The following is a 16,394-nucleotide window of genomic DNA, read 5'->3' as shown; positions in this document are numbered from 1 at the left end:
TAATTGGTATTGTGCTACAAAGTCCTAAATGATGTCTTATTGTGCGTTATTTCTTAGAGTCTTGACCTTTAGAAAGCTTTCCTTGCTAATTGTATAAGCATATTCAAGTAAGCATTCTGATTAAGCCTTCTGACCGCTTGTTACGTCGTAGTTTCATGGTTGTTAGCAGTAACCTATTACCTGAGCATGAGCATGGTGTTGAGTTGCACGTATAGACGCCAGCTATTTATCCTTACCAAACAGTCATTAGCTCCAGGCAGAATTATTCTAATTGCTTATTAATAATAACAAATCCCTGAAAATTCGCCAAAGCTTTAATTATAAAGTTTTAACTGTGATTTTGGTGCCACTTGGCGAAGTATTTAGACCACTTATTTAAGTGAAGAAGAGTTACAGGGTTTGTTGAATGGAATGAACAGTCTAATGGATACAGAATATTGACTGAGAGTCAATCGAACAAAGACAAAGTAATGAGGAGTAGGAAATGAGAACAACGAGAAACTTTACATCAGGATTGATGGTCATGAAGTAAATAAAGTTAAGGAATTCTGCTACCTAGTCAGCAAAATGACCAGTGACGGACGGAGAAAAAAAAAATTGCAGAGTAACCATGTAGATGTAGATGTAGATAGGATTTGTTGATCCTCAGTCAAAGTGAAGAAGAGTTACATGACCTGCTGAATGGAATGAATAGTCTAATGAGTACATAATACACTCCTGGAAATTGAAATAAGAACGCCGTGAATTCATTGTCCCAGGAAGGGGAAACTTTATTGACACATTCCTGGGGTCAGATACATCACATGATCACACTGACAGAACCACAGGCACATAGACACAGGCAACAGAGCATGCACAATGTCGGCACTAGTACAGTGTATATCCACCTTTCGCGGCAATGCAGGCTGCTATTCTCCCATGGAGACGATCGTAGAGATGCTGGAAGTAGTCCTGTGGAACGGCTTGCCATGCCATTTCCACCTGGCGCCTCAGTTGGACCAGCGTTCGTGCTGGACGTGCAGACCGCGTGAGACGACGCTTCATCCAGTCCCAAACATGCTCAATGGGGGACATATCCGGAGATCTTGCTGGCCAGGGTAGTTGACTTACACCTTCTAGAGCACGTTGGGTGGCACGGGATACATGCGGACGTGCATTGTCCTGTTGGAACAGCAAGTTCCCTTGCCGGTCTAGGAATGGTAGAACGATGGGTTCGATGACGGTTTGGATGTACCATGCACTATTCAGTGTCCCCTCGACGATCACCAGAGGTGTACGGCCAGTGTAGGAGATCGCTCCCCACACCATGATGCCGGGTGTTGGCCCTGTGTGCCTCGGTCGTATGCAGTCCTGATTGTGGCGCTCACCTGCACGGTGCCAAACACGCATACGACCATCATTGGCACCAAGACAGAAGCGACTCTCATCGCTGAAGACGACACGTCTCCATTCGTCCCTCCATTCACGCCTGTCGCGACACCACTGGAGGCGGGCTGCACGATGATGGGGCGTGAGCGGACGACGGGCTAACGGTGTGCGGGACCGTAGCCCAGCTTCATGGAGACGGTTGCGAATGGTCCTCGCGGATACTCCAGGAGCAACAGTGTCCCTAATTTGCTGGGAAGTGGCGGTGTGGTCCCCTACGGCACTGCGTATGATCCTACGGTCTTGGCGTGCATCTGTGCGTCGCTGCGGTCCGGTCCCAGGTCGACGGGCACGTGCACCTTCCGCCGACCACTGGCGACAACATCGATGTACTGTGGAGACTCCACGCCCCACGTGTTGAGCAATTCGGCGGTATGTGCACCCGGCCTCCCGCATGCCCACTATACGCCCTCGCTCAAAGTCCGTCAACTGCACATACGGTTCACGTCCACGCTGTCGCGGCATTGTACAGCATTGCTTGTACAGCCCTCTCGCAGTGTCCGGAGCAATTTTGGGGGGTCTGACACACCGGTGTCAATGTGTTCTTTTTTCCATTTCCAGGAGTGTATGTATTGAGAGTAAATCGAAGAAATATAAAAGTAATAAGAAGTAGCAGAGATGAGAACACCGGGAAGCGTAACATCAGGACTAATAGTCACGAGGTAGATAAAGTTAAGAAATTCTACTGTCGAGGCAGCAAAATAATCAGACGGAGCAAGGAGGACATAAAAAGCAGACTAGCACTGACAAAAAGGGCATTTCTGGGCAAAAGATATCTACTAATATGAAACATGGGCCTTAATCTGAGGAAGAAATTTCTGAGAATGTACGTTTGGAGCACAGTATAGTATGCAAGTGAAACACGGACTGTGGGAAAGCCGGAACAGAAAGGAATCGAAGCGTTTGAGATGTTGTGCTACAGACGAATGTTGAAAATTAGGTGTACTGATAAGGTAAGGAAATAGGAGGTTCCCTGTAGAATCGTTGAGGAGAGGAATGTAATGAAAGTACTGATAAGGAAAAGTGGCAAGATGGTTTAGTATCGTATAGTTTCCTTTAATTTACGTCTATGGTCACAAATATTTTGGTAACAGATTACCGGTTTCGGTCTATAACAACCATCATCAGATCTGTTTTATAAAAGCGAAGTCCTAATGTACTGCAGCCATAGTGACATCGTCAAATGTTAAATGCAGAATCAGCACCAGCATCGTCAAATATATATAAATAACATCACATGCACAAGTCATGTTGTAACTCAACATGACTAGTCAACATTGCTCAGAGACTAAATACTTAGAAAAATTTAAGCCCATAACTGTCTGGCGTGTTATGAAGTAATATCTTGAATCTTTTGCTATTAATACTCAAGTCATTTTTATTGTGGCTTCTGGCAAATCTTAAAAGGCATTCTGTAGGAGTAGACAGCCGGCCGCTGTGGCCGTGCGGTTCTAGGCGCTTCAGTCGCTAAGGTCGCAGGTTCGAATCCTGCCTCGGGCTTGGATGTGTGTGATGTCCTTAGGTTAGTTAGGTTTAAGTAGTTCTAAGTTCTGAGGGACTGATGAGCACAGATATTAAGTCCGATAGTGCTCAGAGCCATTTGAGATTCTGAATTTTGTTTGTCTTTACAATGGTTAGTTTCATTAACAACTGTAAGTAATTTTCAAATTCAAACAAAAGCCTCTACCATTGGCCAAAAATAATAGAAACAACTGTACTGAGTGAGGTGGTGCAGTGGCTATCACACTGGACTCGCCTTCGGGAGGACGACGATTCAAACCCGTGTCTGGAAATGCTGATTTAGGTTTTCCGTGATTTCCGCAAAAATCGCTTCGGGTAAAAATGGTTCAAATGGCTCTGAGCACTATGCGACTGAATTTCTGAGGTCATCAGTCACCTAGAATTTAGAACTAATTAAACCTAACTAACCTGAGGACATCACACACATCCATGAACGAGGCAGGATTCGAACCTGCGACCGTAGCGGTCGCTCGGCTCCAGACTGTAGCTTCTAGAACCGCACGGCCACTCCGGCCGGCGCTTCGGGTAAATGCCAGGATGATGCCTTCCTTAAATAAAGCATTGTATTTGTTTGATATATGAATGATGTTGTTCTTACGCCCTTGGGTCCGTCATTGCACCAGATAGCCGAGAGTGATGTGTACTAATGCGGTTTGTTTTAGGGGGATTGCAGTGCGTTGTCACCCAAGAAAACAAGTTGGAATTGCTACCTGACGACGAATATGTAATGTAATTGTCACAGGTACACACACTTACTTGATATAGGTGTAATGGAAACGAAGTTTGCATAGATAGCTATTAGAACATTAAACAATCAGTAATTATACACCAATAAATTATACCAAAATTATAGTGTATTTGCATTTGGCATACAGCCCAAAGCTGTGCAGATGACGATGTTCCCAATTACCTGTACTCATTGAAACTTAACTTTAAAGACCAATTAAATCAATACCTGCTTGAACCCGTACGTTCAGAACCCAACTTCAAAACATAGTCTCCAACTAATATTGCAATTAGAGAGATCACCGCTGTCATGTTTTCCACATTGTATCTAGCTAAAATACTGGATCACTACACACTGCACCCAGGAGTCAACGGCTTACCTTTCCCCGTGTGAAACCTAACTCTATGCAAAGAAACAGAGTATTTGTTGCAGTTGTAGAATGTAGTTAATTTAGATAACTGTTCATGTCATTTTGGATTATTTACGTGACAAATCCGAGGCAACAAGTGTGCTCAAAATTGTGGGGTTGTGTAATATATCTCCATTAAGTAAAGGTAATAAATATAATGACTGGGTTTAGGCGAAATAATTAAGGGAAATTATTATTATAAGTGTATACGTGTATTGTCCTCAAAAGAATGCAACTGATTTACGAACCACCCCCCCCCCCCCCCTATAGCTCCTCAAAATGACGAATATGAGTAAGATTCTCTAAAGCGTAGTGGAATTATATGCGACCAGTACACAAATACTAACAACGTCAGAAACTCTTTTAGAACGCAGGAGAAGATAATCATTTAGGATCTATAGCACGGCTGATATAAAAGACAACATTCAGTCCTATAATCAGTTTACATTTCGCGAAACGCAAGCAAATTATGAGCTGCAATTTCACCATGTAGAAGGATATCATCCCTAGTATGAATGCCAAGTGATTACAAGTTAGCTGTACAGATATTTAGAGTGCAGTTCTGAAATAACATCTAGATTCGCTTAGTAATCACCATGAAAAGTGAAACTTCCTGGCAGATTAAAACTGTGTGCCCGACCGAGACTCGAACTCGGGACCTTTGCCTTTCGCGGGCAAGTGCTCTACCAATTGAGCTACCGAAGCACGACTCACGCCCGGTACTCACAGCTTTTACTTCTGCCAGTACCTCGTCTCCTACCTTCCAAACTTTACAGAAGCTCTCCCGCGAGACATGCAGAACTAGCAATCCTGAAAGAAAGGATATTGCGGAGACATGGCTTAGCCACAGCCTGGGGGATGTTTCCAGAATCAGATTTTCACTCTGCAGCGGAGTGTGCGCTGATATGAAACTTCCTGGCAGATTAAAACTGTGTGCCCGACCGAGACTCGAACTCGGGACCTTTGCCTTCCGCGGGCAAGTGCTCTACCAATTGAGCTACCGAAGCACGACTCACGCCCGGTACTCACAGCTTTTACTTCTGCCAGTACCTCGTCTCCTACCTTCCAAACTTTACAGAAGCTCTCCCGCGAGACATGCAGAACTAGCAATCCTGAAAGAAAGGATATTGCGGAGACATGGCTTAGCCACAGCCAGGGGGATGTTTCCAGAATGAGATTTTCACTCTGCAGCGGAATGTGCGCTGATATGAAACTTCCTGGCAGATTAAAACTGTGTGCCCGACCGAGACTCGAACTCGGGACCTTTGCCTTTCGCGGGCAAGTGCTCTACCAACTGAGCTACCGAAGCACGACTCACGCCCCGTACTCACAGCTTTTACTTCTGCCAGTACCTCGTCTCCTACCTTCCCTTATTTAACATTATGACTGTATCCAGAATGAGATTTTCACTCTGCAGCGGAGTGTGCGCTGATATGAAACTTCCTGGCAGATTAAAACTGTGTGCCCGACCGAGACTCGAACTCGGGACCTTTGCCTTTCGCGGGCAAGTGCTCTACCAACTGAGCTACCGAAGCACGACTCACGCCCCGTACTCACAGCTTTTACTTCTGCCAGTACCTCGTCTCCTACCTTCCCTTATTTAACATTATGACTGTATCCAGAATGAGATTTTCACTCTGCAGCGGAGTGTGCGCTGATATGAAACTTCCTGGCAGATTAAAACTGTGTGCCCGACCGAGACTCGAACTCGGGACCTTTGCCTTTCGCGGGCAAGTGCTCTACCATCTGAGCTACCGAAGCACGACTCACGCCCGCCGCACACTCCGCTGCAGAGTGAAAATCTCATTCTGGACCATGAAAAGTATTTGAAAAGATCTCACACAATTTCTTCATCGTGACAGAAAGTCTAAACCAGTTCGCACCGACACCAGGCAAACCCAGAATGTCTCCCAAATCGAACACAAACAGTACTTGAGAAGAACTTTAACACCTAGTTGTTCGAAATACCGCGGACGATTTGCATTGGCTGAAGTAAGAAGTCAGCATCCAAAGACAGGGAATGCATCAATGGATTCACCAAGACATAGAGCAATGAGATTATTCAACTAATAGAAGTTGACTATACGTAGTACAAACACGCAAAGCATTATAAGCCAGAAGGGCAAAAATATTCTGAGAAAAAGGAAAGGAAACTGCAAATGAACAGCAAACTTCCAACTTACGACTGTCATAAAAGGAAATCAGGCTTAAATATGTTTCTGAAGATTGCTGACATTTAAACAGAATATATGAAAAGCAGTATTTTCAACTCACCTGAAACATCCAGAATAGATGAATCGTTTATTTTTGTAACAGATACTTATTTGGATGCTGTGGTGCTTTAATACAGTGTGTTAATTATTCTTTGCACGTTGACCTATTCGACGTCCAGCCTCATGTGTGGTACACAGAACTTCAAACTATCCGTGATTTGGCGGCGTTATGCAACATACGATATACATACACCACGCATACACACGACACTTCACATATATCACTGATACATAAATGTTTCATACACGCGGTGCTCTACAGCTCATACGAAACTCAGGAATTTCGGTTGTGAATATTAACGGACGCCACTGGGTGTAAATGACTAATTAAAAAAATTTTACTGTGCTGAACCACTGAAGATGTGCATGTTACACGATGCGATCCGACATAATGAAATTTCAGAAAAGCGGCTGACATATAGTGATGAAGGACGTTCCCGAGATTCATAAGTAAACTCGCACATGCGTTCTTTTTCTCGCACAACTAAGTTCACCATTTGTCGTAAAGTCAAATTCCATCCTTTATACATTGGTGAACTGAACAAAAAGCTCAATGACATTAAAAGGCGTCATGTTTCTGTTGCTTCAAATAAACTATTCGCATCATAATATACTAATTTCAACCACGCAGTCATTTTTAAAGACGTATATTCTTGGGTTACTGTGTATAGCGATGATAGATTGTACATGGTGGAAGAAAGGTGGATAACGCATATAAATCTGGAAATTGCAACTTCAGTACAACATAATATATATTAGGCAACGTAACACCACGTTACGATGCGCTTGTTTTCGATGACCAGGTCGTAAAACACAACTTGTCATTGCCTTTACGTACTTACGTTGGCAATACTCATTAAATGTCGTATGCCACGAATTACGTGTTATAGATGTTTTATGTAACAGGTGGTCATAATGATGCGAGTTGAATGTGTAAACGAGTCAGTTGTCACCCTAAATAGTAAATCGTGACTCGTTGGACAAGAAATAACACCTCCAGTCAGGTTATTCCCATCCCCCTTGTCGCTTCCGGCATTAAGATGGTGAGTTGTTAATGGAACTCGCACCACCCTTTTCCTCCGCGCGTAAACGCCGCTTTCACGAGGAATAACTTAGAAGTAGGTATCCTCGGAGTAGTGAAGCAATTTAAAGCACTTAATAAAAGTAAATGTTCTGGTCTAAACTGTATACCAATTAGGTACCTTTCTGAATATGCTAATGCAATAGATCCACAATTAACAATCAAATGCAACCACTCGCTCGACGAAGACACTGGAAAGTTGCACAAATCACACCAATATTCAAGAAAGGCAGTAGGATTAATCCTCTAAATTAGAGGACCATATCATTAACGTCGATATGCAGTAGAATTTCGAAACATATAATGCGTTTGAACATCATGATTACCTCGAAGAGAACGGTCTATTGACACACAGTCAGCATGGATTTAGAAAACATTATTCTTGTGAAACACAACTAGCTCTTTACTCAGAAGAAGTTTCAGAGTTATAGACAAAGGATTTCAAATTCATTCCGTATTTCTCGATTTCCACACAAGCAGCTTTTAGTGAAATTGTGTGCTTATTGAATATCGTCTCAGTTATGTGACTGGATTCGTGATTTCCTGTCACAGAGGTTCGTAGTAATTGACGGAAACTCATGGAGTAAAACAGAAGTGACTTCTAGTGCTCGCCAAGCTAGTGGTGTAGGCCCTCTACTGTTCCTTATCTATATGAACGATTTAGGAGACAATCTGAACAGCCGTCTTAGATTGTTTGCAGACGATGCTGTCGTTTATAGTCTAGTAAACTCATCAAAAGATCAAAACAAGTTGAAAAATGATTTAAAAAGATCTATCAATGTTGCTTAAATTGGTAATCGACCTTAAATAATGAAGCGAGTGAGGTCATCCGCATGACTGATAAACGGAAACCGTTAAACTTCGATTACATCTTAAATCAGTCAAATTAAAATCTGCAAATTCAACTAAATACCTAGGAATTACAATCGCGAACAACATTAAACTGGAAAGAACACATAGGAAATGTTGTGGGGAAGGCGAACCAAAGACTGCAATTTATTGTCAGAACACTTAAAAGATGCAACAGGTCTACTAAAGAGATTGCCTACACTACGCTTGTCTGTCCTGTTTCGGAGTACTGCTGCGCGGTCTGGTATCTTACCAGACAGGATTATCAGAGTTCATCGAGAAAGTTCAAAGAAGAGCAGCACGTTTTGTATTATCGCAAAATAGGGGAGAGAGTGTCACTAATATGATACAGGATTTGGGGTGGACTCAACCAAAACAAAGGCGTTTCCTGTTACGGGAGAACCTTCTCATGAAATTTCAGTCACCAACTTTCTCCTCCGAATGCGAAAATATTTTGTTGACGCCGACCTACAGAGGGAGAAACGTTTCATCATAATAAAATGATGGAAAATTACTGTGAATGTGGTCCGATGAACTCTCTGCCAGGGACTTAAGTGCGATTTTTCGGATTATCCATGCAGATGTAGATGACGACTGGGGCCAGCTTTGAACGATATTTCGGCCTTTATTCTATTAAGATGGTTCCATTCACCCCAGTTCATTGTGCAACCTATTTCGAAAGGCAGTAATTATAAGAAGACAGCCTCTGCGTGATATGAAGGAAACTCTCGTGGACTATAAAACGAGTGGGCAGTGATCTAGTTACACTTTGGAAAACTCAAACCGCATAAATGACTGAGGTGCCCTATCTGCATCTTCACCGTACCCGAAGTATCTTACCCACATCTGAGCGTATTACCATATTATAAACCATTTTAACCTAGTCAGTACAACGGAGCTCTTCGGTAACTTCGACCCTGCCCTGAATTTTCGTCTGCTGAACCAATTTTCATTCCAAAGATTAAGAAATATTGACCACATTTTAATATAGCATACCTTGGCACATTCTTGATGCGTTCCAGAAGTGACAACTTTCTGTCGTACTTGCGGAAAAGGATTTTGTTATGTTTTCCCTGAACTTTCCTTCCACAACGAGAAGTCAGACTAAGTGTTGTTTCATGTTGTTGTACTATATCCCGAATACCGTTAAATACTACTCACATAATTCGTTTATAGAATGTTTATTAATTCCTCTTAATACGAAACAATTTTAACGAGCCACACCTTTCAATACAAAAGTGTTGCAATCTGTAATTGTATATTTAACAGAAATGTTGATATGTTCACCAATTTAGTATAAACATATTTATTCGCTTTCAATAAAGTTTGCGATAGTTATGCAGAAATGAAAAGTATTGCACAGTGTAGCCTAGCACAGAGAGCTGTAGAAATTTGTAAGATGGCAAGAACTATTCCCCTTACGTGAAGTCCTCAAAGATCACCGAACTCACGTTGAGTGAGCAGTAGGGCTGAACAAAAATTACTGACAAGGCACATCTTGTAGAGGGTATAATATGTACGTATTGGAATAATTAATGTTGTGTGATGGTTTTAAAGTAATTCACGCGACGTGAAAACTTCGTGGAAACGCGTTGATTTACTGGAGGCTAGTTTATCCCAGGGAAGTATTCAGAGTTGACCATGGCCCGGTGGTGGCGCACGAAGGGAAGCGACAATTGGCAGCTTAGGGCGGCTCAAGCTCTGAGAAAGCGGTAATGGGGCGCTGCCTTCAGCTGCCTTAAGATGAGTGACAGTGGGGGGTGTGGTTGACCCCATGCTGGTGTATCAGGAAGCAGACAGAGAACTTGTACACCTGTTGATAAATGTCTGTCGTCCCGTTTTCAGTTAAACATTCGAGAAAGCTATGGTAGAGCAGTCAACAGAAGCCAAAATATTCGTGTTTGTGACTATAGCAACTTCAAGCTGAATTCACGGTGTGCAGAGTCTGAAGTAAATCAGATGAAGATCGGCAGAATGAAATACGCTAGACTCTGATGGGAATGTAGGACCAAGGAATTTGAAGTACTCTCCTGGGAGTCAGAATTTCGGAAAAATTGGTGTTTTATGCAGACGTTAACCTTGATGGGTGGCCTGAGAGGAGCTAAATAGCAGAAGTTGAGAGGAAGGAAAATTTTGTGGGAATTTGTTCACTTCCCAGAGCAGGCATTGGTCAGCACTGGGAGGCGACACATAACTAAAGCGACTTGCACTGCAGTTGGCGTAAGTCATTTTATTGGAGGGGAAACTGAGGCGAAGAGTGGACAGGCAGAAGTCTCCGTAGAGGTCTTCCATTCCCAGCTTGCTTAGAGTGCGGACGTGGCGTTCTTTACTCAGCTTGCCTGAGAGACAATAAGCATCTCTGCAGTTTATGACTTAGCAAACGGAACGATTGAGCTTGGAGATAGAAAGTTTTCATTCAGCTATGTACTGAACAAGATAGCTAGAAGTGTATCGACGAGCGCAGCCTTGCAGCACCATGAGGCCGGCCGACGTCCGCACAACGATGCCGCCCCGCCACGCTGAATTCGGTGATATTGCGCCCGCTCCGGCTTGAGTTAGAACACTTAATAATTTGTTGGATCACGCCGGCAAAGTTTCCACGAGGATTTCATGGTCCGTGTATTGTAGAATTCTTCTCGCAGTTCACATTACGCCTAGGTCAGTCGATAGGAAGTAATTTTGATTTATGGCCCTTTACCAAATGTAAACGCAATTTATTCCCACCGCCTGTTAGGAGAGTCATGTAATGTGATGACTGAAGGTCGTGAGTTAAAATAAATTTGTGCTAATCGACTGCATCTGTTTTCAATCAAGTAGCTGAAATCCCAAGTCACTTTCTTAATTAATTTTATGTTCAACATTTGCATCTGGTGTTCAATAGCTGAATATAACATCAATGTGCACCCCTTTTTAATTAAAAGGGGTCAATTCTGTATCAGTTAATGTCAACACTGCCAACGCACTTCAATCAGGAGTCGCAGGGCCTTATTACTTTCTTTGCGTTATCCAATATTGCGGCAGTTCAAATGGTTCAAATGGCTCTGAGCAGTATGGGACTTAACATCTATGGTCATCAGTCTCCTGGAACTTAGAACTACTTACAACTAACTAACCTAAGGACAGCACACAACACCCATTCACCACGAGGCAGAGAAAATCTCTGACCCCACCGGGAATCGAACCCGGGCGTGGGAAGCGAGAAAGCTACCGCACGACCACGAGCTGCGGACTATTGCGGCAGTTTTGCACTCTCTCTTCATCTGCTAGTCAATTAGCTGGGGTGAACACGCGCCAGAACCAGATAAGTGACGGGTAGGGTGTTACAAATTCATTCTTCGGACTGAAGACCACATAACCATGAACAACAACAACAACAGTGCAAACAAACGGTCATCGTAATATTGCCTAATAACTAAAAGGTAATTATTATTGTGAGTTTACGCAGATACATCGCAGATGTGCGCCATGGCATAGCGTTTCATCTGCAGAGCAGTATTATTGCGGTGGATATCCGTGGCCTAACAGACCTCTAGTTATTACCCATTAACAATTGCTGCTGGTTAAAGCCCTTGTGTAGACTTTTCCTTAAATTCAGCTGTATCGCAGCCATATTCGTTCTGTGTGTTGCCTTCTATGATACGTCTTCTGTTTTTCCGTTGTCACGTCGGCTTTTAGAGTTCAGCAAAGAACTTCTGGGTCTATCATCCATTCGCCTGGTTACACATACCGTTGTTCTCCATTTCATTCGTATTCTGAGACCAGGGTATCGTCAGGAGTGCTCCAGCGAAGTGTCAGAGGACCGCTTTTATCGTCTATATACATGTCTGACGGACGCCTTGGTGTACGGGGAGGTGTTGTCGTTGAGGGACTGTAGAAGTATACAAGACGACTTAGGCAGAATTTCTAGTTGGCGCGATGAGAGGCAGCTTGCTTTAAACGTAAGTTAATGCATATGAGTAGGAAAAACAGCCAGTAATGTTCCAACACAGAATTAGAAGTGTGCTCCCTGAGACAGGCACGTCGGTTTCACATCTAGGCGATACGAAATGGAATGAGCACACCAGATTCAGTTCCCCACAGTCGTTTAATGAGCAAAGTAAGAACATATGGACCATCAGACCAATTGTGTGATTGAACTGAAGAGTTCCTAGATAACAGCACGCAGCACGTCATTCTCAATGGAGAGAAGTCTTCCGAAGTAAGAATGTTTTCAGGTGGGCCGCAGGGGAGTGTCGTAGGACCGTTGCTATTCACAATATACATAAATGACCTTGTGGATGACATCGGAAGTTCACTGAGGCTTTTTGCGGATGATGCTGTGGTATATCGAGAGGTTGTAACAATGGATAATTGTACTGAAATGCAGGAGGATCTGCAGCGAATTGAAGCATGGTGCAGGGAATGGCAACTGAAGCTCAATGTAGACAAGTGTAATGTGCTGCGAATACATAGAAAGAAAGATCCCTTACCATTTAGCTACAGTATAGCAGGTCAGCAACTGGAAACAGTTAATTCCATAAATTATCTGGGAGTACGCATTAGGAGTGATTTAAAATGGAATGATCATATAAAGTTGATCGTCGGTAAAGCAGATGCCAGAAAGACTCATTGGAAGAATCATAAGGAAATGTAATCCGAAAACAAAGGAAGCAGGTTACAGTACGCTTGTTCGCCCACTGCTTGAATACTGCTCAACAGTGTGGGATCCGTACCAGACAGGGTTGATAGAAGAGATAGAGAAGATCCAACGGAGAGCAGCGCGCTTCGTTACAGGATCATTTAGTAATCACGAAAGCGTTACGGAGATGACGAAAAACTCCAGTGGAAGAATCTGCAGGAGATACGCTCAGTAGTTCGGTACGGGCTTTTATTGAAGTTTCGAGAACATACCTTCACCGAGGAGTCAAGCAGTATATTGCTCCCTACTACGTATGTCTCGCGAAGAGACCATGAGGATAAAATCAGAGAGATTAGAGCCCACACAGAGGCATACCGACAATCCTTCTTTCCACGAACAATATGACACTGGAATAGAAGGGAGAACCGATAGAGGTACTCAAGGTACCCTCCGCCACACACCTTCAGGTGGCTTGCGGAGTATGGATGTAGATGCAGATGTATATTGGTAGAAGGGAAGGCGAAGGTTCGACTCCGTTTTATTGGGAGAATTGTGGGAAAGCTTAGCTCATTCATAAAGGAGGCAGCGTATAGAGCGCTAGTGTGACCTATTCTGGAGTAGTGTTCGAGTGTTGCAGATCCCCACCTGGTTGGAGTAAAGGAAGACGTCGAGGCAATTTAGAGACGGACTGCTAGTTTTGTTACCGGTAGGTCCGGTGAGCTCGCAAGTGCTAAGAAGATGTTTCGCGAACTCAAATGAGAGTAGTTGGAGAGAAGACGATGCAAGGCACTACCGCGCTAATTTAGAGAAAAGGCATTTGTCGACAACTGCAGAAGACTTCTATTGACGCCATCGCTCATTTTGCGTAAGGCCCATGAAGATAAGGTGCGAGAAATTAGGGCTCGTACGGTGCTTTTAGACATTAGTTTTTCCTTCGTCCTATTTGACAGCGGAGCAGGAGAGGAAATGAATACAGTGGCACAAGGTATCCTATGCAACGTAGAATGATGGTTTGCGGAGTAGCTATGTAGATATAGATGTAGATTTCATGATGACGTCTTGCTCTCCGCTCTGTTCCATGTAATTCAAAATATGAAGCTTTCCATTCTTCGCTGGATTACCCTCAGTTCTTGAATAGTTTTTGCAAAAAAAGTTTATGTCTCATTCTCACATCTCAGATCTGATAACAAAGATTGATTGTAAATCTTACGTTACCGACACGTCGGAATCTTACACTTGAAAAACCTTTTCACTTTATAAATGCAATCTAGGCTGGTTTTGCTACTCTTCGTATCTCCTTTGCTACTTATCGGATCATTTTCTTCAACTACATCAAATACAAAACTCGTACTCTGGTTATAGGACTTTATAACAAACTGCAATTCTTTCTTTTTGATATTTTGACCACATTATTTTAGTCTTACAGTATAGTTTTTCTGCCTTAGTTTCTAGGTCTCTAGATTGCTATAGTAGAAAAGGTTTTATAGTGATACTGATTTGTACAGTCAGTTGGAACTGAACAAATCTTACGGACTATGACTGTAGATAAAATGACTACAGAATAAACGAAAGCCACTGTTGTTGTGCTATCTTATTACACCGCGGCCGCCGCTACAATCTACTGTACAAGCACCTCGCCTACCATGTTTACTGTGATGGTCGGATTCTCACCTATAGGTCATACAGCGCACACCATCAGATTATGTATGCATTTTATACAAAACACTTTGTAGAACTCAAGGGAGAAGTACACTGTAAATAGAAACAAGTGATTGATCATGTGGCTGGAAAGAGCTGCGACTAAGCATTCATTGGTGAATTATTAGTATGCCATAGAAAGTACTAAAGTTACTATATTGTTGCTGTTGACTTCGTTTCTTGCCCCGTCAGACTTTCTATGCCTGCGAGTCTCTATTTTTAGGCTTTCTGTTCCCACCAAACGCTCCTGAACAGTCGCGGTACATTGATTCGCGGCAAGTTTTCCGTCTGCAGATTAATTACAACGGAGCATTAATCTTCTGCTGTCAGTGTGGGCGATTGTCCAGTCCTGTACTAATGAATCCGACTGCACACGTTTCCTACTTTCGCTGCTCTCTCTCCCGTATTCAACTGTCTTGGATGTAACTCGTACAGCGGATGTTGTCGTCGAATAATCTACTTTTACTTGAGACGTTTCTCGATTACCTTGCAGTTTCTGTGATGTGTAAAGTGACGAAATGTGTTTTTTTTTTCCTTGGCCCGTCCCGTGCAGAATACAATACGAAGTTCCAGTGTTCAAAACTCCCATTTTCCAATGCAATGCGTGTTCACACACACACACACACACACACACACACACACACACACACACACACATGCACGCATGCTCACATTCATTCACTCACACTCATTTATCAAAGCCTCACTTCCACTCTCTCTCTCTCTCTCTCTCTCTCTCTCTCTCTCTCTCTCTCTCTCGACCGATTGGGCATGTTTCCCTTCATTATCGAGCCAATTGTGGGACAGTAAAATCCCCTCCCAGTTCTTAACTGGGAAAGCCTCTCCGCGACTCCCCGACTTTTGGAATACTTGGCTGAAGAGAGCGAAGTTTTATAACGGCACACCACGCTCTAATGAGCATGGAAAGAGAGCTATTTAATAGAGTGCACTTCGAGGAAGCCATTAACAAGACGTTCATACTCTCATAAACCTGAAGCTCCTAGATACTTCAAGTCTTGAAATATTGCCTCGTATCGTGCTATAAATAAAATGAAAATAGCTAACATCCCCCAACTTTGATGTAGATTTTCACAACTGTTACCTTTCTTGTAAGCCAAATGTCAGTACTGGAAATCCCACCTCAATTTTTCCCAACAAGGCGCCCCTCTGTCCCAGTTACAACTCCCCCAGTATTTCTCTGACAATAGCCGGGCTGTATAACAGGTTGGACATCGAAGTGCCGCAGTCTACTCTTCGAGGTAGACAATAAAAATAACGTCTGCATTCCGTGAGGTACACTGAAACGCATATCGTCGTCAACTTTATTCTGCTACGCGGACCCCCCCCCCCCCCCCTCCCACACACACACACAAACACACACACATATACGTACAGCATACAACACACCACTATCCCGCTACGTAACTCGAAGAATCAAAAGGAAAGTATCACCAGCTCTCCATCTCCGATCATGGTTTCTGACGTGTTTCACTTAGACGTACTTCTGACGGTAGAACTGGTAATTCTGTTCCAAACATTACTAAATAGAGACCCCTCTGATCAACTACCAGATTGCTATAGAGAATAGTCGAGTTGTACGATGTTACGGATCTCAACCGAAAAGACAAGAAATATTTCAAACAAATTTTTTTTTGTTATGTGACAAAGGAAATTTTGTAGTGTATGGAAAGTGCAGAATGTACTGATGAGTCTAACGACGTTCCAATTATATAGTTGCCATCAGTCCTGAAAGTATACCTTATCAACAGCTTGCTAGAAACTGTGCTATAAGA

At 43.1% G+C, this 16,394-nt stretch overlaps 2 non-coding genes across 2 annotated transcripts; both read right to left on the bottom strand.

Annotated features, from left to right (window-relative positions):
- Window positions 1-5,317: 5,317 nt before the first annotated feature.
- On the bottom strand, window positions 5,318-5,392 carry Trnas-cga (transfer RNA serine (anticodon CGA)). The gene has a single exon. It is a non-coding gene; the product is annotated as a tRNA-Ser (tRNA).
- A 151-nt stretch (window positions 5,393-5,543) lies between these two features.
- Trnas-cga (transfer RNA serine (anticodon CGA)) lies at window positions 5,544-5,618 on the bottom strand. The gene has a single exon. It is a non-coding gene; the product is annotated as a tRNA-Ser (tRNA).
- Between the last annotated feature and the right edge of the window lie 10,776 nt (window positions 5,619-16,394).

The sequence above is a fragment of the Schistocerca gregaria genome, chromosome 4, assembly GCF_023897955.1.
Source record: "Schistocerca gregaria isolate iqSchGreg1 chromosome 4, iqSchGreg1.2, whole genome shotgun sequence".
NCBI lineage: Eukaryota > Metazoa > Arthropoda > Insecta > Orthoptera > Acrididae > Schistocerca > Schistocerca gregaria.
The sequence above is the reverse complement of the archived record's forward strand: the minus strand, read 5'-3'. Positions and strand labels throughout refer to the sequence as shown.